This window comes from Puma concolor, chromosome C2 (genome assembly GCF_028749965.1).
Source record: "Puma concolor isolate L17-30 chromosome C2, mPumCon1.1.hap2, whole genome shotgun sequence".
NCBI lineage: Eukaryota > Metazoa > Chordata > Mammalia > Carnivora > Felidae > Puma > Puma concolor.
The window spans coordinates 36,960,933-36,984,476 of NC_141675.1; the positions used below are offsets into that span (position 1 = coordinate 36,960,933).

The 23,544-nt window shown below is 43.3% G+C and overlaps 1 protein-coding gene across 14 annotated transcripts in view; it reads left to right on the forward strand.

The window, feature by feature from the left end:
* ZBTB38 (zinc finger and BTB domain containing 38) overlaps window positions 1-23,544 on the forward strand; it is a 172,678-nt gene that overhangs the window by 105,610 nt on the left and 43,524 nt on the right. The window contains exon 1 of one of the 14 annotated variants that reach the window (XM_086674419.1): window positions 15,931-16,022. The exons of the other annotated variants lie outside the window; for them this stretch is intronic. The gene's annotated coding sequence lies outside the window, so the exon portion shown is untranslated. Of the gene's footprint in view, window positions 1-15,930; window positions 16,023-23,544 lie in introns of those variants that run through there. 14 annotated transcript variants of the gene reach the window in all.

Here is a 23,544-nt window from a genome sequence, read left to right on the forward strand (position 1 = left end):
GGACAGTGTGAGAATTGGCCTCTCTCTGTTGACACTTGATTGACCTTCTGCACATCCTGGAATTTAAAATGCCTTGCCTTTTTTATAAATATCTTTTAACCACTCCTGTTTTCCTTAGCTCTCTCGGTGCAGAGTGAATTATAATGTCTGTAAAGCACTTAGCACAGGGCCTAGCATGTAGAAAGTGCTCAGTAAATATTAGCTTTTCCTGTCATTGGCATCATTGTCATCACCATTATAATTATTATAATTTCACCAGCAGGTAAAGGAACTTAGTTTCCTTAAACCTGAAATCCAGTTGTACACCTCAGCCATCTCCACCCTGACATAAATGAAGATGGACCACATACATGTGACCCACAGTGTCTGAAAATGCACTTGACAAGATGCCCAGCTGACTCATGCACATGAATGTTTGGGGAACACTGCTCTAGATGCTGTGGTAAAGCAGAGACAGACTTGCGTAGAGATTGGTCCTTGTGGGTGTGCTAGCTAGAAGATGCTTTCGGATAGTCTTAGAGGGTAGGGACATCTTGGGGGATGTACCTGTTGCATTATACTGTAAGGATGTATGATGGGGTGGTTTTGACCACACCAGGAATCTGATTCTGAAGGCTAGTGTTCCTGAGCCATGACTTTAACCTCAGCCTAGCATGTGGTTCCTTTCCACCTGCCCCATGCCCCACTGACCTTCTGGCCAGGCAAACCATGTTGCCAAGAAAGGAAATTCCTATGTTAAGAGGCCAGAAAACCTTTGCGTGTCAGGGAACCGACACAAGCAATTATGGTGTAGGACTTTAGTGGTGGAACATGTATCAGTGTAAAAATGAGGAGGGATGTGGTCTCAGTAAAGGTGCGGGGACCCTGGGAGGCATGAGAAGGAAGGTGTAACTGAACCTTCTATAATGTTGGTGACTGAGAGTTTTGCCTGCTCCTAAGGAAACATTTGGAAAGATAGAAGTAACCAATCCTGTGCTGCCTCGGTGACTTGTCTGGACTGAAAGCTACTAGAGTGGTGAGGACAAAGTGGCCACAGTATCTGAGATAATGAAGCCTAACTTCATATCAAATTAATTTAGTCTAGAAAGTGAATTAATGAAAAGTCTTTTCAGCCCTTCAAAGCTTTCACTTGTATTTTGAGGGAACCATGGTCTAGCATTTGTTAATTTATGATTGTGGTGTTTTTTTCCAGTCTGCATAGTACTTTCAGATGGCCTTGTGCACTGCACTCTTAGCAGCCCGGGGTCCCTTGGGCAGCGTAAGACTTGGAAGTGTAGCTGCTGATTTTAGTCCCTGAAATAGTTCTCTCTCTACCTCTTTCTTCCTCTTCTTCCTGCTACTGTCAGGGAACTTAGCTTGGAGTTCTGGATCTCAGTCCCCTCTCCCATTTATCCAGATGGGTTTTTGCCATGGGGTCAGTAGTAGGTTGAATGGTGGCCGCCAAAAGAGGTGTTCATATCCCAATGCTGTGCATACGACCTTATTTGGAAAAAGGGTCTTTGCAGATGTAGGTTAATTAAGGATGTTGAGATGAGTTCATTCTGGATTGTGGGGTGGGCCCTAAATCCAATGACAACTGGCCTTCTAAGAAACACACAGAGGAGCAACCCATAAAGAAAAGTCCATGTGAAGACATAGGCAGAGATTAGAGTGACACAGCCACAAGCCAGAGAACGCCTAGAGCCATCAGAAGCTGGGAAAGGCAAGGAAGGATTGTCCCCTAGCGTCTTCAGAAAGAACGCGGCCCTGCTGATACCTTGAGTGCAAACTCCAGCCTCCAGAACTGTGAGAGAAGAAATTTCTGTCGTTGTAAGTCACTGAGTTGGTGGTAACTTGTTAACAGCATTATTAGGAAACTGATGCAGTGTCCAGTCCTAGTCTTGATTCGGAAATGCCTGGGAACTTGTGAAAAATGACTCTCTGGGGCTTTACCCCCTGACCGTTCTGATTGTGTCAGTCTGGAGTGGCACTAAGAAACTAAAGTTTTGATGAGGGCCTCCAGGTGATCCTGATACATCCATTACCCCTCAGGAGTGGTATTCCTCAGGCTCCTTCTGTTCATCCACTTTACTTTCTTTGGGCAATATCTCTGCTCATGTCTGCGACCACCTCCTCCATGCCTGCCAGTGCACTGCACATCTGAGTCTTCAGGCCGGCTTGCTTTCAGCAGCAGAGTCTGTTTTGGAAGCCTGTTGACTGAGAGCATCACCTGCGTATTCCGCAGGCTCCTCAGGGAGCACAGACTTTATTATCCTCCTCCCAAACCAGCTCTTTGATCAGGTTCCCTACCTGCCAGTGGCACATCGAGGCAATGGTATCGGGGTGTAAACCCTTCCCTCTCTCTTTCCTCTCATTTCCGGTGAGTTGATTCTTCCATCCAAATAGCTTTCAGATCTTTCTCTCCTCTTCCCCACCTTCCCTTTGCCTTCTTTCTTTTTTTTTTTTTAATTTTTTTTTTCACGTTTATTTATTTTTGAGACAGAGAGAGACAGAGCATGAACGGGGGAGGGTCAGAGAGAGGGAGACACAGAATCTGAAACAGGCTCCAGGCTCCTAGCTGTCAGCACAGAGCCCGACGTGAGGCTCGAACTCACGAACTGTGAGATCGTGACCTGAGCCGAAGTCAGCCGCCCAACCAACTGAGCCACCCAGGCGCCCCGACCTTTGCCTTCTTTCTACACTCCCTGCAGACATCCTTCTTACCAAATGGTTTCCAGAATGATCTGCCTGCAAATTTGTCAAATGATTCTCATTTAAAATCTTTTAAATGATTCACGATTGTCCAGGCTGCACATTAGAATCATCTGGAGAGGCGCCTAGATGGCTCAGTCACTTAAGCACCTGGCTCTTGATTATGGCTCAGGTCACGATCTCACAGTTCGTGAGTTTGAGCCCCATGTGGGCTTTGCGCTGACAGTATGGAGACTGCTTAGGATTTTCTCCCTCTCTCTGACCACCCCCCACTCGCTCGCTCTCTGTCTCTCTGAAAATAAATAAATTTAAAAAATCTCAGTAGTCAGTATTCACCCAAGACCAAACAAACCAGAATCTCGAGTTGGAGCCTGCTTGTTGGTTTTTTATCCAGTTCCCGTGGGTGACTCCAATATGCTAGGCTGGAGGATAAAATCCAAAGTCTTGGTAACATTCAGAACTCTTGACAACTGGGTCCCTGCCAGTCTGTCCCTCTCTGTCTCCATCAGGCCCTGTCCACACCCTGTGTGGCAGCCATTCCCCACCTCTTTGCCATTCCCCAAATGTATCATTCTATCTCATGTCTCCTTGCCGCTGCTCAGACCTCTGCCTGGAGATAGAATGCCTTTTTCTCTTTTCGATTCCAAAGAAATGCCCTGTATCTTTCAGGACTCCATTCCACCTCTCTTTCCCTGACTCTCCTTCCCCCAACTGTTTAAGCCTGCCTCCTTCGGAGTCTTGGGCACACTCACTCGAGTGTGATCATCACGGAGGAGCTGTTTGTGTGCATGCCTGTCTCTTCATTAGACTGTGGGCTCCAGGCGGTTGCTGAATGAGGGAAGAAATAAAGGATTAAACAAAGCTAAGGGGTTGAAATAGTGTTTCTGCTTCTCTGAATTATTGAGCCCATGCTGCCTTACACCTCCTCAGACACCTGTTAAGAAAACAAAGGTCTACTTGGTTTTAATGACCGTAATGAAGTTTTAGTAGAAGTAGAAGTAGTAGTATGTAATACCATTAATTGAACACTTCCTAGCTAGGTTCTCTGTAGTCGTTACTTCCTTTAACTGACCCAATAATCATCTCAGGTATCATTCCCGTTTTACAGAACGAATTAAACAAAATGTTATGCCATCATGTAATGCAAGATGGCAGAGAATACAAAGTGGAATGCAGACATGGTCACCTGGTTGGCAGTGTTAATGGTTTGTAGGCCAGTCAGGAAAAACTGGATCTGTTGGTCAAATGGCTATTGATATATAATCTTTCGAATGGCATATTCACATTTGACACTGAATTTGGCACACACACACAAAAACACAGCCATTAAACATAATACTCAAAAGATGAGATGGTGATTCATATTTATTAATAGCATTTGGAATCACATAAATACAGTCTTCCTTTTAAGTATGCTAGAAGGAGTTTGTGACCCACAGTCACAAGATCAGGGTCAAAAACCCAACCTGGCCAATTACATGATATGTGGTGTTAGGATTTGGCTTAATTTTTCTGAGCCTCAGTGTCTTCATCTTTGAAATGGAAATAGTATTTCACAGCCCAGACTGGTATTGTGAGAAAGAAAATGAAATGGTACGTATGAAAGTGATCTGTAAATGGCCTAAGGCTAAGCAGGAGTAAAGCTGAGTGTTCTTGTCCTTGTTCTGCATTTGGGTCCAGAAGACTGGCCTTTAGAAAAGTGTCAGGATGGAGAAGGTGGTGTCCTGCTGGGCACCGAGGCAGTTAGTTGCAGGTTGTCTGATTTCCTGGTGGGGCAGGGTACCAGGAGGCTGGGTTGTGAGCCCCAGAAAACCAAATGGCACGAGCTAGTTAGGGAGGATGTGGGAATGAGGAAGAGTGGTTAGAAAATTAGAGTCTTCTGCTTACTGAAACAACAGCTGAGAGAATGTAACTGGTCAGGGTTTTACATTGGTTCACCTGTAACCAAGGACCAGCCTAGGGATCACAGATCAACTCCAGGGAGCTGGTTCTTTTAAGTAAAAGGTTTCTTTTCTGCAGCTCTGAAGTTTTCTGGATCTCAGCACAAGAGCTCACTTACCCTGAGGTCTCAGTGTCTTGATTCCAAACATACTAACGCATTAACACAGACGGAGATGTTCTTCACAGGGCCACTTCCTCATAGTGTAGATTCAACTTGCTTCCTCACCAAAAATGAAATCAAGGCTTTATCTGTTTTATCCTGATAGGTTGAAAAATATTTTCCAAGTCCCAGTCTTGAAACATGATGGGCGGTGGGGGGAGAGGTTAGAAGAATGACCACATTTTGCCGCTCTGGAGGTGAGCATAGAAAACAGCCCTGCCTTTTTTGTCACAGACATCACCATCCTAAACTTACCTGTAAATTTCAGGAGGATTAATCTGTGTAACATGTTTTTAAAACATCAGTAGATCCATTTTAAGTTAGAATTTACATTCTAAAATATCCCAGCACACTGGAGATGATGAACAAAATGAACATGATTAAATTTAATCAGAATAAATGGGTGTGTTTGAGCTTCGTTTAAAAAACTCAGCCTTGGAAGTTTGGAAGCTGAGAAAGAAGAAGAAAACAAGGGAAGAAAGGAGAACTTCATGCCAGAAAAAAAGAAGCATGTGTGTATCCTAAATAAAATCAATTATTTGCTCCCTATTTGCCCTTGCTGAGTGCTCAGGTACTCTCACTGAATCCTCCTAACACCCTGTGTGGTTTTAGGGAGGTCAGGTCCTTTCTGTGGTCCTGCTATTAGTAAGCAGGTCCCAGAATCTGCCATTTGAGTATGATATAATGAAGCACATGGAATCAGAAGTCCAGAAACCAGTTTTGGTCACACCATGAGATCTTAGACTTTTCCATGCCTCAGTTTACTTGCATCCAAAATGAGAGGATTGGACCAAATCCAATGCTCTTTGTCTATTAAACCCTCTTCACAGTGGACTAGTAGAGGAATTTGAAATGTTTAGCCCAGGAAGGGGGGACATGCTAAATAAACCTTCAAAGGGCTCTCGTAGGGCAGAGGCCACCATTGAGGGCCCCTTCTTTGCTCCTGGTGAGGACTGTTCCTCCAAGGAGGAAATTCCTGCACTGGGCAGGGCGGTACCCACCCTTTATCTGAAGACTCCCTAGAAGCCATTTGTGGCAAATTGAGAACAAATTAGAGTGCAAACTCCATTAAGAAGCCGGCTCTCTTTGTTACCTAAAACACTCAATGTCTATTTCTTTTGGAGCAATGCATACTCATCTGCCCATTGAGAGAAAGACTGAGGGGACAGAATTACCAGCTACCCAGGACACTGAGCATTTCTCTGTGTGGACTCAGCACCATCTTGTGGACACAGCACTCTGGACTGGAGATGGGCTGTGGTCATCAAATGTAAAAGAACCTCAGAACACAACCCGGAAAAGCCTGCTGCCAAGGCAAAACTCTGTCTAAAGGATCATGTTTGTAACAGGGGCTGTCTAATCTCGGAGCTAGGAACTGCCTTAGGAAATTTACTTTTATGACCATAACCCTGTTATTAAGCCCGTGACACCTGGAAGAGCAGCGTGGGCAGGCTCAGTGACAGTAGCCAGACCTTCCCAGGAGTTGTGTTTACTAGGAAGCGCCTCAGCACAGAGACCTCCTTGGGAGGGAGCCCCAGGCTCTTCCCTCCATGGTCTCCCTTCCCCGTATCCTGCATCCGGCCCCACCCCTTCTGGTACAGAGCACCCTCTGCCCTGCCTCCTCTCTTCCTTGCTGGTATTGATTGCCACTCTGGGCATGACTTCTTTATTGTGCTTAAAGGCCCCCTTCCCAGTGAGGTGAGGATGGAACAGAAGGGAGCTGTGAAGAGAACAGAGCACTCAGGTTGTAAAATGCTTTGCCTTCCCTCCGTCTGCTAACACTGGTGGGGCTGGCCATGTGGATGTTTTTGCCATTTCTGTGTGTGAAAAAACTGAGTAATGATCTAATCTGGGGCTAAGATGATAGTCTGAGGGCACTCTTGCTCAGCATCTTTACCCACAGTGGGAAGAGCAATGTGTGGACCCAAAGAAGCCACTGGCCTCTTCTCTGCTTATTCTTCACAGTAGGGTTGTGGTGGGTGATATCTTCAATGGGCATATAGAACCCCCCCCCCCCCAAAAAAAAACAAGAGTCACTAATTTTCTATTTGTTAATACAGTTGTTGATTTTATTTATCATAAACATCATGATGCTTGTACTTTTTCTTTAAAAGTAGGCATTGGTTCTATCAGTTACATTACTGTACCTACATTAACATATTCTCGCAAGACTTTGATATAGGAACTGTTACTGTTATTACCCACATAGTCCCTTATTTTGCTAAATATTTGTTTTTGCATTTACCTTCCATGACTGTTTTGTAGCTAACTCCTTTTCTTCTGGGGTCAGCCTGGCTCCCGACTGCCCAGCCTGTCAGAACTAGTCTTTTGCTCAGGCTCACTGGAAACCCTTGAAGCCTGAAACTCTCTAGGCCATTCATCTTTCCACTTCAGCTTCAGAGAAACCCCTGATTCCAACCTTTCAAGCAGCAAGCATTAAATTGGTTGTTATTATCAAAATGAGATGGGCTAAAGAAAAGAGTTGCAGGTATTGGTTTCTGGAATTTTCATGGAAAATTAGAATGAAAAGAGCAATAGAATGAAATGCACTTTATGTGCAAGTTGCCCTATCATATCCATTTTGTAGATTTAAAAAAAACAGGTCTGGAGGTGTTAATTAACTTGTCCAAGTTCATACAGCTAGTAAGCAGCAGAACTGGAATTTAAACCCTGGAGTGTATAAGCAGAGACCCTGCTTTAACCTCTAAGGATAAAGATGTAACTATACAAACAGAGAAAAGACAGCCCAATGGAACAGGAGAAGGAGAGTTTGCGACTACTGACTACATCTGACAGTTGTCAAAAATTTTCCTCCAGGGTTTCAGTGGAAGCTTGAACCAGATCCAAATAAGCACATAAACATGTTAAACCCCAGACTGAACACAAATTAAAAAAAATTTTTTTAATGAACAAACCACAATCTAATGAATCCATTAAACTGAGACATAAACTAAAAAAATTCTAAAATCAGAAAACCAAAATGTTCTCTAAAATAAGTCATACCAAACTGACAAGTTACTAGGTTCCTAGTTTAAAGTAAGAAGGAGGTCCCAGGACATGGCCTTGCAAAAGTTCCATGTATGAGAGGAAAGGAGCAAACGTGGTCTGCTAGGAGTCTGTCTACAGGTAGAGGTGGAGCAGCAGAACAGAGGTGAAAGAATGTTGCTCTCCAGAGCAGCCTCATCACCGAGTAAGCTGACAGACAACACCCTAACTTTGCCTTGTAGAGCGCAATTCGAGTGATCTGACTTAAGGGGACAAGGACACATCATGGAAATTTGTAAGTGATTTAGGTATTTGTCTTAAACATTAAACATTCTGGTCTCCTTCCTATTAAGCTTTTTACCAGAATTGCTAATAAATAGCTAACTTGAATGATTTTTTTAATTTAAATTTGTAATACCTTTTTTCCACGTGCTGAGAAGAATGCTAACAAAAGATGCAACTAAAGAAAGAAAAGAATTTAAGATGGTACTTGTAACTAAATGCCCACATCTGAGCTAAGGCTCAGATGTAACTGCTGTCTGCATTAGGGAAGAATGATTAGTTGATGAGCCCTTCTGGGGTATTAAGTACTGTGAGGGGTGATGGGGACCTCTGGGCACACAGTGAAATAGAACATATGTCCCTGCCATTGAGGAATTTCACATTCCTTATATTTGGGGCCTGGGGCCAAGGCTTGCAGTATTTGTTCCTACTGACATTTGCAACTAATTATTAATTGGTAATAGTAATATTAATAATAGCTCATGGTTAGCAAGCTTGATTTTGTTCCAGACACTACACAAAGCACTTTCTAGGTATTATCATTTAATCCTCATGTTAACCCTGATAGATTCTATTTTAAAAAAATTTTTTTAACGTTTATTTTTGAAGGAGAGACAGAGCATGAGCCGAGGAGGGCCACAGAGAGAGGGAGACACAGAGTCCAAAGCAGGCTCCAGGCCCTGAGCTGTCAGCACAGAGCCTGACGCAGGGCTTGAACCCATGAACTGTGAGATCATGACCTGAGCCAAAGTTGGACACTTAACCGACTGGGCCACCCAGGTGCCCTGATAGATTCTATTTTTAGCTCCATTTTGCAGATGAAGAGGCTGAGGTGCAAAGAGCTTAAGAAGCGTGCCCAAGGTCGCAGCCAGAATGTGACGGAGCCAGGTCCACCTGCCACCAAAGTTCAAGCTCTCTGCCACTATCCCAGATTGGACGTGATCTCCCTCATCCTGAATTATCCTTAGGGAGAGCCTTGTTTCATGAATGGATTGATACAGGGCTTTGGGGTCTCTCAGTTCTCCTGGTTCAGGAGCTCTGATCTCCTCACTCACCCTTTCAATACCCACTTCTTATGGTAGCCCCTGTGTTGCTCTCAGTTACTGGTGAGTGGTAAGCATTTGATAAATATTACCTTGAAATAGAAGTGGATCAAAAAAATAACAATTGTGGGGCACCTGACTGGGTCAGTTGGTAGAGCATGCAACTCTTGATCTCGGGGTTGTAAGTTCGAGACCCACATTGGATGTAGAGGTTACTTAAAAATAAAATCGTTTTTTAAGTAGGCCTCATGCCCAGCATGGAGCCCAACACAGGGCTTGAACTCATGATCCTGAGATCAACACCTGAGCTGAGATCGAGAGTTGGACGCTTAACCGACTGAGTCACCCAGGTGCCCCATAAAAATAAAATATTTTAAAAAATAATAATAATATTTATGAGTGCCATATATTACTTTGAAGTTTACTTTTTTTTTTTTTTTTAGGAACAGAAATTAAAAGTAGAATGTTATGGAAAATTCTGAATTTCCCCAAAATGTTCACCTCAGAGCCACCTGGTGGTCCATATGGTATCTTTATGCATTTTAAAGAAACAGCCCCGTCCGTTTGGCAGGAGGATGCAGCCCTCCCCAGTGTACCTGCCTGGCCAAGCAGAGCGTGAGCTGGCTCTCAGCCTCCCCTTCTTGACAGCATATCACAGGGCATGGCCTGTCCCCCTGCATTTGGCAGCCCTGCTCAAGTCCAGTTGAAAGTTTGCCAGGCACTCACACACGGGTAAGTAGGCTGCGGTCGTGAGCCTAGGAGCCTTTGGTACCAAGAACTTATTCTTTGTTTCTTGTGCTTCTGAGCCTGAAATGGAGAGTCTAGTCTTTGAGTTCTATTGCTGAGTCTGAATCCCAGCTGTGCCGCTCACTAGTGAAATGACCCCAGTCAAGTGACACAGCCTCTCAGAATCCTCAGTTTTCTCATTTGCAAAATCAGGTTGCTGTGAACTTAATCGGGATGGTGTGTACACAGTGTGTAGAACGGTACTGGGCACGTGGATGTGCCCGTCAGGTGCTGAGGGCACAGCATGTGGCTGGCATAGGAGGTGAATTTCCTCCTGTCAGATGACCAGGTCCCGTTGGGGACATTGATGCACTTGTGGTGGGATGTCAATGTGACACTACACCAGCCCTGAGGAAGGCTGCCCAGAGGGGCTCTCGAAAGAGCAGGGGACAACAGAATAGTTAGAAGTCATGGGCCAGTGCATGTGCACAACATAGTTCAGTAACTTTTTTATACTATACCCACATCTTAACCACTTTGAAGTTTTAGTATTTTTTTTTTAAGTTATTTTAAAAGTTTGTTTCTAGCTTAGCCTAAGCACTCAAGAGACAAAAGCCAAATCCCTGGAGTTTAAACTATTTAAGAACAAAATTCATCTGAGTAAATTTTAAAGATTTTATTTACTTTATTCCATAATTTGTGAATTGAGCAGCATCCAATCTAGCAGATAAAAAAAAGGAGCGCCAAAGCGCTATGCAAGGCAAGAGATTTTATAGGCAGATTGGAGCAGAATAAGGAAGTTACACTAGGCAAAGAGGCAGATTGGTTATTGCAAGGTTACTCTCCATATAGCGGACGGTAGGGCCTTATTAGCAGGGTACTTAATGCTGATAAAAGTCGATTCGTGATTGACTGGTTTAAGATTCCATTTCCAGAAGAGGTAAAACTAAGTTAAGTTTCAGTTTGGTGACATGGGGCTTAGCTTAGCATAAGGAATTCCATTTTGGGCCTGTTGTCTATAACAGAACAAAGCATATCAGGGCATAAAGGGTTGCTCTTCTCCCTTTTTTTGAGCCAAAGCAGTAATAGTAAGCCATTTCTCAGTGTTTTGAAGCTGCGTTTCAGTGTTTTAACTTGTTTGGGCAGTGACAACTTTGTGGGCAATAGATAGATGGCCCTGGCTTGTCTTATCCGGCTCAGGTTTAGGCTAGCAGTGTTGATCTGGGGTGTGTGTGTGTGTGTGTGTGTGTGTGTGTGTTTCCTTATACCATGTCAAAACAGCCTTCTTGGCTTTTTTTATGTTCAACAAATATACTCACCCCTTTTAGCATAGGTGACAAATGGCAGGGCAGTTTCTGTTGACCTAATGCCGGATCCAGAAAGCTTGGTAACAGTGCCCGGTATAGTTGGCTTTAGAAAGCTTAATGTTTGGGTGCTTTTTGTTTTTGCATTCATTCAGTAAAGGTTTGTTAGCACCTGTTCTGTGCCAAGTACAGTGCCGGGAGCTAAGGATACTGGTAGACAGTCTTAGCTCTCATAGAATTTATACTTTTGTGGTAAAGGCACACATTTGTCAATGTTTGATTACAGTCATAACGAGTGCTATGAAAGAAAAGTATGCTGAGAATAGATAACAGATGAACCTAATTGAGGGGGAAAGGATTGTTGGATAGAGATAAAAGAGGACTACTGCCTGGGCTGAAAGGGCATTCTAGGATGCAGAAGCAAGACCCTGAAGTGACAAGTTCCTAGGCATATTGAATGAACAGAAAGAAGGCTGATGCACGTTAGAGTGGCAGGAAATGCGGTTAAGTCGCAGAGGACTTTATAATCCTTGGTAAAGATATTGGAATTTGGGGGAACCTAGGGGGCTCAGTGAGTTAAGCATCCGACTTCGGCCCAGGTCATGATCTCATGGTTTGTGGGTTCCAGCCCCGCATCGGGCTCTGTGCTGACAGCTCGGAGCCTGGAGCCTGCTTCGGATTCTGTCTCCCTGTCTCTCTGCCCCTCCCCCACTCATACTCTGTCTCTAAAAAATAAGTAAACATTAAAAATTAAAAAAAAAAAGATACTGGAATTTGGATTTAGGGTTTCAATGAGCCTCACTGACCACCTCTCAGTTCTGTGTTTATGGAGGGACTCTTCCGTCTGTCATGGGGAAAGCTCACCCCCAAAGTGACCCTCCCCTGGAGATTCTCTTTTGCTAGTGCTCCCCTGACGCTTCATACTCATTGCTCTCATGCTGTACCCTGACTGAGAGGTCTCTAGCATGAGCTTCATGGTCCCTGAGACTGCATCATGCCCAGTCCTCTAATGAGCGGGTAAATCTAAATACTCACTGGGGAGGGGAAGCAAATGAAAATTCATTTTCCTTATACATACATACACTTCAGAGTAACAAATCCTGGCTGTGCAAATCCTTGGTCTTTGTCTTCTGAGTCCTTTCTGAGTCCTTGGACTGAATTGGACTGAATAGACTTTTAGAAAGCAACTTCTTTTAATACTAAGATTTTAAGTTGGCCACACGTGGGTATAAAGCCTTGGTGTTGAGTGTTTAGCAAATTCTGGGCTGTGGAGCAGGCACCATGACTGACTGTGTTACGTGTTCAGGTGGCACCTAGAGAATGCCTACTGCAGCACCACTGTTTGTCCGGCCAGCATGCAGAGTCCCAGGCCGGGACCCATTATGTGTAGCAATGCTCAGGTTGGCCTGGTGACTGCTGCCCATGGCAGGGGGTCTGCTTGCCTTAACTCCAATCCTCAGCTGCCCTTCTTGGCTACCACTCTTGACACATTCTGCTTCATGACAGGCAGCATTTCTTTGTTACTTTTTTTTTTTTTAAAGCTTATTTATTTTGAGAGAGTGCAGAGGAGAGGCAGAGAGAGAAGGAGAGAGAGAATCTCAAGCAGGCTCCACACTGTCCATGCAGAGCCCAATGTGGGGCTCTAACTCACACAATGTGAGATCAAGACCTGAGCCCAAACCAGGAGTCGGATGCTTAACCGACTGAGCCACCCAGGTGCCCCTCTTAGTTACTTCCTGGCGTGTGATCTAGGCTGGCTGCCCCCAGTGGTTCTAGCTCTTGAATCTTGGCCTGAGTCTCTTCCTGCTATGGGCTTCCACAGTAGTGATCCCATACAGTACGCCTGCTGTTTGGACTCGGTGCAAGGCAGTTTTGTGCTGCTCTGTCTTCACTCCTGCTATGTGTGCACACACATGTGAGGCGGCAGTAGAGCGCGGGGGACTGAGCACCGTGCTGCCATCAGAAGTGACAGCTCTTCTGTAAGCACGGTACTTATCTGGGCTCAGTTTCCACTTGATACCGTGGGCACGATAATATCAGCTTCCATATACTGAGCACAAACTCTGTTTGTTAATTCACTTAACCCTGTGAGTATATAGTAATATCTCCACTTTACTTTCCCACTGCCCGGGATGCTGAAGGGGATTAAAAATATTAATATTTGGGGTGCCTGGGTGGCTCAATCAGTTAAGTGTCTGACTTCAGCTCAGGTCATGATCTCTTGGCTTGTGGGTTCGGGCCCTGCATCGGGCTCTGTACTGACAGCTCAGAGCCTGGAGCTGCTTCGGATTCTGTGTCTCCCTCTCTCTCTCTGCCCCTCCCACCCTCCTCAAAAATAAATAAAATGTGAAAAAAAAAAAAAAAAGAATTAGTATGTGAAGTGCTTCGCAACCTGAAATACATCAGATAAAAGCAATTTTATTCTAAATTGATTAGGGAAATTCAAACGGATGGGCATTGTATTTGGCAGTATTTATGGTGCCTACCCATATCTGATGCTGATTTAGAAACATGTATCTATTTACAGTGTGGATTGTTTATTCAGTAAGTGAGTATTTACTGAGGGCCTACTATGTGTCAGGCACTTTTCTAGGTGCTTACGATACATCAGTGTAGAACATCAAAGTTTACTGCCCTTGTGGCACTTCAATTCTAGCAGGCAGATGGACAGTAAGAAGTAAAGGGGTAAATTGCGTAGTATATTGGAATGTCATGGGTACTGTGGAAAAAATAAAAGCAGAGCAGGGTACAGGGCATCGGGAATGCAGGGGAGGGGGGCAGGTTGCTCTCTCAATCAAGGGGAGCCTCGTTCATGTTTTTTATGCCTAGCCATTTCATGTAGTCATTCAGCAGATGTTTCCTGAGCACCTACCATGTGCTGCATCCTGTAGACATAGCAGTGAACAGGACTCACAAGGTCCTTTCTGTCCCGGAGCTTACCTTCTGGTGGGCAGAGCAGACAATGCACAAGCAGGCAAACGCATGTGATAATTGCAGGATGAGGTAGGTGGTGTGAAGGAAAACCGGGCATTATGAGGGCAAGTGAAAGCAGAATCAGACAGAGACTTGGGGTGATCCCCCCGGATGACACTTGAGCTGGGCCTGAAGCACGAGAGTGAGCCAGCCCTGGGCAGGACTGGGATCAGTGTGTTTAAAGGCCCTCGGGGCTGGAAGAGACTTGGCAGGTGGAGTAAGCAAAAGGAGGCCTATGTAGTGAGCACAGAGAGTGGGGTGGAGGGGAGCAGGCAGGTCTGGAGAGAGCAGCCGGGACCTGTGGACGATACCGGGCCTTGCAGGCCACAGTGAAGCTTCTGGATTTTGTGCTGATGTCTGGAGAACACCGCCAAAGGGTTTTAAGCAGGGGTGGACTTGATCTCATTTGTGTTTATAAAAATGACCATCCTGTGTACTGTGTGAAGCATGGACTGCATAAGCAGTCCTCCCAAACCACCAGCTGAGCAGGACATGGTCAGTTCTCAAGCTGATTCCAGCCCACACTCACTGAACCAACCCCACCGTGTGCCGAGTGCTGCTCTTCATGCTGTGTGTGTGTATTGTGTGCTCGCTCCTTCCTGCCCAGTTTCTGGCTCCTCCGGAAAGAACCAGTGTAAACTGGGATTCCTTGTCATTCAGTAGTTCTGAGAAACCTGGGGGACAGAGGGAGCAGGGGGTGGAGAGGGAGGGTGCCAGGGGAGCTGGGTTTAGATGGTTTAACACCAAAGCAGCAGTTAGTGTTCATTCAGTCCATCTTAGTTCTTGTGACCAGCTGGAGGGTCATTGTTCAGTAGCCAAAAATTTCTGACAGTTCTTCCTTGTGTCCTTCCCAAGAGGAAGCAGTCACCTGAGAGGAATAGGGCCATTAAATCAGTTGGCCCTTCAGGCTTCGAAAATATTGGTATTTGGTTTTTTGAGACCAATTCTTTATGATAAGCTCACCTGGAAATGAGAAGTCCCAGAGGACAGGAACCCTGTTCTGGTCTTTTTGGTAACTTGGTTCCTGCAGCATTCATATTTAAAATGCCTCCTGCATTAGGGACGCTGAGTGTCAGTGGAATTTGGTTGAGATCAGGAGCAAACACAGCACCGGAGGGCTTAGAGGTACACTCTCTAAGCAAGCAGATATCTGGGCATGCATGATCCTGAGATGAACCCAAGGTACATGGACTACCCTGAAATACTGTTGTGTTTCAAAAAGGAAAAAAGAAGCCAAGGACCTTTTCCCCCTTTCATCTTTCCAAACAAGCAACTTGAAATATTTAACTGAGCACATTGCATCATTCATGAATCTGATAATGCTCGTTCTTACAATCCATATGCACGCAACTACAAGTCTAGAGACCAGATGTTTACCTTTTCAAAAGAATATATTCAGGTGAGGTTGTTCAAGCCAGCCTTTCTCTGTTGAATACACCCTGGAAGCTTCCTGGTGTTAGCCTTTGGAACGGCCCGAATTTCAGTTGAAAAAGCAAACTTTCCTCACCTCACCATGCTTTCTTGAATCTGATAGTTTAAGTGCGTTAAAGTCTCATAAATGCAGCTCTTCTCTACCCCTTTTGGACTGCGTTTAGAAGAGTAATCAAGAGGATTTTCCTTTTCCTAGACACAGCCGAACTCTATAAAGGGCTTCTGTTTTGTAATCTGTTTTTGAGATCCGATGCGTGTGTTTCTAACACCTTGTCATGTGAGGGTGTGACGTAGTCACCCAACAGGACTGTGAGAAAACGTACTGCAGGGATGTGTGTGGGGTGGTGGACCGGACTCACTGAAGCTGTGTCCTTTGTCGGAACACTCTCTGCAGGGACTAGCAGACCCGTGCGGTAGTTTTCACTTCGATATGGGCCCCTCACTGCCCCAAAATGGACTGTGCATTTGACTTTTGCAGAATTCCAGGTCAGTATCCTAATGCAGTGTGTTCTTTTTTTAGTTGGGTTTTATTTCTAAGTTTCTTTTTATAGAAGGAGCTGTGCAGTAGAGAGAAGCAAAAGTTGCTCTGTTGATTCAGTTTTGTTGTTCTGTACGTTAGGAATTGGGTGGTGGCCAGCGGCTGCAGGAGGGCCTTGGGCCTTCTCCTCCGATCAGAAGATTTAGAAAAATAGGCCTCAGTCTGGCCCCGGAGAGTAGCCTTACTCGACGTTGCATTGCTTCACTCTTTGTCATGTCTTAAAGATTTACTAATAAAAATACACCAAATTTTATTAACAAGCCCTGTAAAGTGCTAATAATAGATATGTTATTGATTAATGAAGAGGTTTTCCAAGATTTTTTTGTACCATGAGAGTTAAAATCTATATGGAAACTCTCATTTTATGTTTTTTGATTTCTGCATATTTCAGTAAAGTTGCCTTGACTAATTGAGGAGGGAAGATTTAATTAAGCTGGAGGGGCGCTGGGTGGCTCAGTCTGTTAAGCATCTGATTTCAGCTCAGGTCATGCTCTCACAGTTCGTGGGTTTGAGCCCCATGTCTGGCTCCGTGCTGACATCTCACAGCCTGGAGCCTGCTTCAGATTCTGTTTCCCTCTCTCTCTGCTTCTCCCCCACTTGTGCTCACTTGTGCACGCACTCTGTCTCTCTCTCAAAATAAAAAGACATTTAAAAATATAATAAACTGGAAATAGTATTAGTTGGTCAGATCATTGCTAAGGATTGTTTCCCTTTTTAAAAAAAAATTGTTAATGTGTATTTTTGAGAGAGAAAGTGTGAGCAACGGAGGGACAGAGAGAGACAGAGAGGGGACAGAGGATCCAAAGCGGGCTCTGTGCTGACAGCAGACAGCCCAATATGGGGCATGACCTGAGCCAAAGTCAGACACTCAGCCAACTGAGCCACTCAGGTACTCTTCCCCTTTTTTAAAGTTCAGTTGTAGAATGAGTGAACCAGTGCCTAAAAGCAGTCTCCAGAATCTAATGGGGTGGGGGCTAATTCAATAGATGAATGGTTAGAATTGTTATGGGCACACAAAATTCTGTGAGCAGGCTAACCTTTGAGATTTGGAAGGCAAGAATGCGAGCAGTGCTAGATTGTGCAAACATAAGACGGGCCACAGTCCTGCAAATCAAGGAACAGTTGCCACCTGAGCACCTATAGTGCGGAAGGCCTGTTTGGCCCCCTGGTTTTTCAGCCATGCTCAGACTCCAGAGGTTTTAGTAGTGACTTCAAGCTTGGGAAATTCATGACAGCTATAGAATGTGTGTCTCTGTGACTGTGGGTATGTCAGTCTGTGTTTCTGTATCCCTCGATCTCCTTCTCTGGGGATTTCTGCTTGTATTTTACCACATTCTCATTCACTTTGTCTCTCGTTCTTTTAAGCCTATATCTGATTTCTCTTATTGAGTAAAATAATTTTTAGAGAACTTAACAATCATTTTGAACATCTTCTTATAGGTTAGAGTAGCATTTCTCAAATGTTTTGGTCCCAAGACCTCCTTACACTCTTAGAAATCATTGAAGACCCAAAGAGCTTTTGTTTATCTGAGTTAAATATCTATCAATATTTGCCATATTCAATATTTAAAAGGAGATTAAAAACAACAACAACAACAACAACAACAACAATTAACTCGGGACACCTGGGTGGCCCAGTCAGTTAAGCATCCAGCTCTTGATTTCAGTTCAGGTCATGATCTCACAGTCATGGGACTGAGGCCAGCATCAGGGCTCAGAATTGTCACTCACCCCTCTCTCTGTCCCTCCCCTGCTCATGCTGTCTCTGTCTCTCTCTCAAAACAAACAAACATTTAAAAAATAATAATCACGATTCATGAAAAATAGCTGTGATAAACAGTCATGATTAAATAACATTTTTAATAACATTTTAAAAAATAAATTTTTCTAAGGCAAAAAAATGTAATGAGAGTGGAATTATCTTACATTTTTGCAAACATATAATGTTTAGCTTGATAGAAAGGCAGTCAGATTTTCATATCTGCTTCTGAATTCAATGGCAAGTATGTTGTAGTTGAAGTATGTGAAGAAAATCTAGCCTCATACAAATAGGTCGTTGGAAGTGGGAGATGTTTTCTAATAGCTTTTCATTTAATTGTGGATATTCCTTGATAATACACCAAAACTTGACAGGTAGTTGGTTTTTTTAAAGGTTAGCTGTGACATGGAACTTGAACCAAAGCAATGACTTTCCATATGTTGTCACAGTTAAATCTACTGATCTTACACCTTTTTGCCTGTATGTGTGTGGTTTTTTGTTACAATATTTGGCAAATGTTAGTCCACTAAGCTATGCCTGTCTTCCAAACTCATTGCACGATATACAAAAGTCACATTCATTAACATCACCACCAACCTCTGTAGAAAAATCATTATGTATTGAGAAATGTAGAGCTCATGGCGGTGAATGCCAAAGTTTGTGTTAAATACCAAATTTTCCAGAATTGCAATTTTCATCTGAAAGTCAAATTTTATTACTGGGAACAAAATGGCTACTTCCTTGAAGTGACAGTCCCGCTTAGTTCATTTTCAAGAAAATGTTTGCCCAGATATCCACATCTGAATAACCATAGTTTGTCTGTCAGTCGTTTTTTAATGTAAAAATGGTGTTCCATGAAAAAAAAGTTGGCTAATTCAGCTCACAACTCTGCTCAAGGCAGACATTGGTTTTTCAGTGCACTGGAAGTGTTTTGTGTGTACCTCCCATTTTATCACACAAAATAGTAAAAAAAATGTATATTCAATAGCCAAGATTTAATAAAATTAATAACTTTTACTTTCTTATCTGGGTGTTACTGGCTTGATGCTTGCTACACTTTTGGCTCTTTTGCCCATCATTGCTTTTGTACCATTAATGCACATATTAGCATGGCTGGGGGAGGGGGGGGAGGCAGATGACATCTTTATGTTATTATGAAAATAGTTTTGACCTCATGAACCTGCTGAAAGGGTCTTGGGAGACTTCAGGTCCATGAAACACTTGGAGCCAACTGCCACATTAGGAGGAAACTAGGAAGAAAATGGACAGGAATTAATCTTTATTTTCCTAGTTACTTTTGCTGTCTACAGAGTAGAATTTGGGTTCATTTGGTTCTAATTTTGAAAGCTTTAAATCAGGAAGTTTTCTAAATACAGGGTGTAATTTAAGCTGTTTGCCACTCAGGGTCTGAAGAGCCAGCTCCTCTTGCTTATTGTCACCATCGTCGACAACATACTGTACCCTACAGGTGTCGCGAGAACAAAGATGAATTAGATTGACCTTGCACTCGAGGAGCAAATAGGGAAGGATAGAAACATGAACAAATGCATAACACTTCACGTTTCATAAAGGTGGGAGCCAGAATCTAGGCGTTCCAGAGGACGAAGGGTGCCCAGGTGGGCTGTCACCTGAGATGGGTAAGTTTAAGGAATTGCCAGGCAGAGGAGCTAGAGGCTAGGGTAGAAGAAACTCAAGGGGAAATAATTTTTCTCCTAGAGCTTTTATACAGATGTAGTGTACAGATCTTCCAAAGTTAGAAAAAAGGTATCCATCTAGGGAGGATGCATGCCGTGGGTGCTGTAGGTGCATCGATGTGGGGGAGGGGAGGCTAGGACAGAGAACAGGCCTTCTGCTTTGTACTTTAATACACTTCTACACTGTTTGAATATTTTACCATGAGCATAGATTTATTTTATTGTTTTAAATATAGTTCATTCTAAAAGCTGGTGAAGTGGGCGCCTGGGTGGCTCAGTCGGTTGAGCGGCTGACTTCGGCTCAGGTCATGATCTCGCTGTCCGTGAGTTCGAGCCCCGCATTGGGCTCTGTGCTGACAGCTCAGAGTCTGGAGCCTGTTTCAGATTCTGTGTCTCCCTCTCTCTCTGACCCTACCCCGTTCATGCTCTGTCTCTCTCTGTCTCAAAAATAAATAAATGTTCAAAAAAAAACAATTAAAAATAAATGAATGAATGAATGAATGAATGAATAAATAAATAAATAAATAAATAAATAAATAAATAAATAAATAAAAAGCTGGTGAAGAAGTGGTAATTTAATCTTCAAAAGTATCTTATTTAAGTGTCCATCTTTGCATTATATGTATGTGTATGTATTAGATAAGGTTGAAATATGACAGGAGACGAAAGGATCAGAAGATTCTAAATATGTGAATGAACTAGAATTTCCCAATGGCATTTATATAAAGTATAATTATAAAGTATGTTTATCATACTTTCTGTAAACATACACATATGTACTTGTACTATAATACAAAATTTTATGTTTACGTAGAGGTTTATGTTTTATTTTTATATATAGACATATACATACATATATATACACATGTATATATATGAATATATGTATAAATAAATAAAAGATGAATATTCATCCTTATTTCCTCAAGTGCAGTCCCAATGTATACCTGTTTCTCTAGCATAGTTATTAGCTGCACCCCTTTTGTCTTTCAAATGTCCACGTATATATGTATGTACACATATAGATATATGTGTATATCACATACTTATGTTGTATATATACATATAGATATCTATATGTGTGTTTTTATAGATAAATATGACTGTGTAAGTATTTTATATAGCATATGCTCATATATTTATAAAGTCACAATTATCTACTTACAAATTAGTTTATGTGGGGCCTGGGCAGTTCAGTCAGTTGAACGTCGACTCTTGATTTCAGCTCAGCCCCACATCAGACTCTGGGCTAAGCACAGAGCCTACTTAAGATTCTCACTCTCTTTCCCTCTGCCCCTCTCCCCCACTCTTGGGCGCTGTCTCTCTAAAATAAAAAATTAGGGGTGCCTGGGTGGCTCAGTCAGTTAAGCATCCAACTTTGGCTCAGGTCATGATCTTGTGGTTCATGAGTTTGAGCCCCGCGTCGGGCTCTGTGCTGACAGCTCAGAGCCTGGAGCCTGCTTCGGGTTCTGTGTCTCCCTCACTGTCCCTACCCCGGTTGCTCTCTCTCTCTGTCTCTCAAAAATAAATATTTAAAAAATATGTAAAATTTAATTTAATTTAATTAAAAAAAAAAAAAGAAATGTAGGTAGGCCCACCAAAATTTTTGCATCTATAACATTTATTGTTAGCCTTTTTCATGTTTGTCTATCCCATCTCAGTAATACTACTGAGAGAAGTGAATGTATTGCATGAAACTTGCTGTTTAGAAAACATTTTAAAAAGTTACATGTAAATTAAATCTCATCATCTTTCCATCCTACATTTCTTTTTCTGAGGTCTTTTGTGGGCTTTCCATTGGCAGGAATTCCTAAGGCTTCAGTGTTAAGTTACTCTCTATAAAGAAATATAGTAGAGGAGGTCAGTTAACTTTTTTAGGTCAAAGAATACTGTTTTTGCCGAGGATGACTACCCCCTCCGCCCCTAACACACAAAAACTCATTTATAAGTCTGAATTTTAATTTTGGGGGGATCTTTAAAGTAAGTATGTATGATAAGATCTGTGGGTCTAATGTTATTTCCCTTTATGTTCTTATCAGTCACAACAAAGGAAACCAGCTAACGGGGCCAGGCTGGTCAGGTTACAGAGAGAAGTCACTTGGTGGTAAGAGCATGGGCAGGCAGTGTGTGAGTGCAGGTGGCTGTGATGAGGGGACACAGCTATGAGGCACCCAGTCCTTCTTGCCAGATGGACAATAACCATTTTGCCCACTCTTCCTGTTGTTCAAAAAAGGTATATTGGTTTTTATGTTAAATCTTACTCTTTTCAACGTCAGCCCGGTTTTTCAAAAACGTGGTTCCAAAAACCAGATTGGTCAGAAAAACCTGTGGGGGCCAGATTTGCCTGTGGCCTACTGTGGGTCTGTGGGTCTGTGGGTCTACAGACTTTGAACTGATTTCTTTATTGCCCTTTGAACACGTAGGATATGGCTTTTAGCTTTGGCACCATCTGAGATGACCCCGTGACTATGGTGGGAAGTGGTTCAGGTGGGAGGTAAAATCAAAAAGGAGGTTCTAGAGGGTTCTAAAGTCTTAAAGACTTTAAGATCCACCTTCAGCAACTTTCACTGCTTTTTCAATTTGCATTTGCAGATTTAGATTCTTTGAACTGTTACACTGACTCTTGGATTATAAGCTTTTTGAGGGCATGAAACTCTGTGCCTCTTTCTGAGTGAGGTTCCCTTCCCTTTGTTTAGATCTGCAGAACTAAATTCTACCCTCAAGATCCACTACATGGCACTTTCTCCTCCAGGGCTTTGCCAAGAGTCTCCCTCTGCCTTCCCTCACCCCCATTCCCAAGCTCCTCCCCAGAATGCCACTGCCTTCTTCCAACCTGCCTGCTTGTGTGATTCCACACATTTGTGTATCTTTGTTATGCAGCGTTTCATAAGCACATCTTATACCCCTTGCTACACCACAAAGCTTTGAAGGCAGAATTTGTATATATTTTATGGCACAGGGTTTTAGTGTCAGCCCACTGGGCCTGGTTCTAGCTGGTTGATAAAAACTACTTGAAGAGTCTCTGAGACAAGGTGGGAAAGAGACTCATCAAGTTTATGTGTTGTGTCTTTTGAATTTGGTATCATATTAATGTTTTCCTTATTCACTAAATCAGTACAAATACAAAACATACAGAGGTGCCTGGGTGGTTCAGTCAGTTGGGTGCCCAACTTCGGCTCCGGCCCTGATCCCACAGTTCATGGGTTCGAGCCCTGCATCGGGCTGTGTGCTACAGCTCAGAGCCTGGAGCCTACTTTGGATTCTGTGTCTCCCTCTCTCTGTACTCCTGCCTCCCTCTCTCTCTCTGTCTCTCTCAAAAATAAATAAACATGAAAAATATTTTTAAAAAATACATTGGATTCCAGGGTCTTTCCCCAGCTGTTCTAAACCAGAATTTCTGTGGGAGCAGGGGAGGGGAAAATCTATCAATTTATACTATTTTAAAGCTTCCCAGGTGACTGTGATGCATAGCCAGGTTTGGGAACTACTGTCCCAAAGCATATAGTAGGTATTCAGGAAACATCTGTTCAAATGTGGAATGAACTCTTGTCTTCCTATAACATTTAGTCTGATACCATGTACTTAACAGTTGTTCCATAAATGTTGCTGGAGGGAATGAAAATCTATTCTAAGTCCAGATACCACCCCCCACTCCCTTCCTTAGCTGGTGGTAGGGCTGTCTGCTTGCCCCCGCCTCTCACTCTGTCTGGATGGATGGGCTGCTTCTCAGCTGGACCATGGATGGCCTACCCACCTGGTCTCCTGGAGCCAGCTTGCCCCTCCCCTCTGATTGTTTCAGCACACGGCAGCCTGAGTGAGTGGGGTTTGTTTTTTTTCCAGGTCAAATCTGGAATAGATTATGACTTTCAGTGGTTCCCTCTTAACCTAGAATATAAAATTTACCATGAGGAGTACTTTAGAGTCTTTATGACCCTTCCTTTCCTAGCCCATGTCATTCAACAGAAAGGTGTTGAGGCCTGCCACATGTCTGGCACTGCTGGGGATCCTGGGGACAGA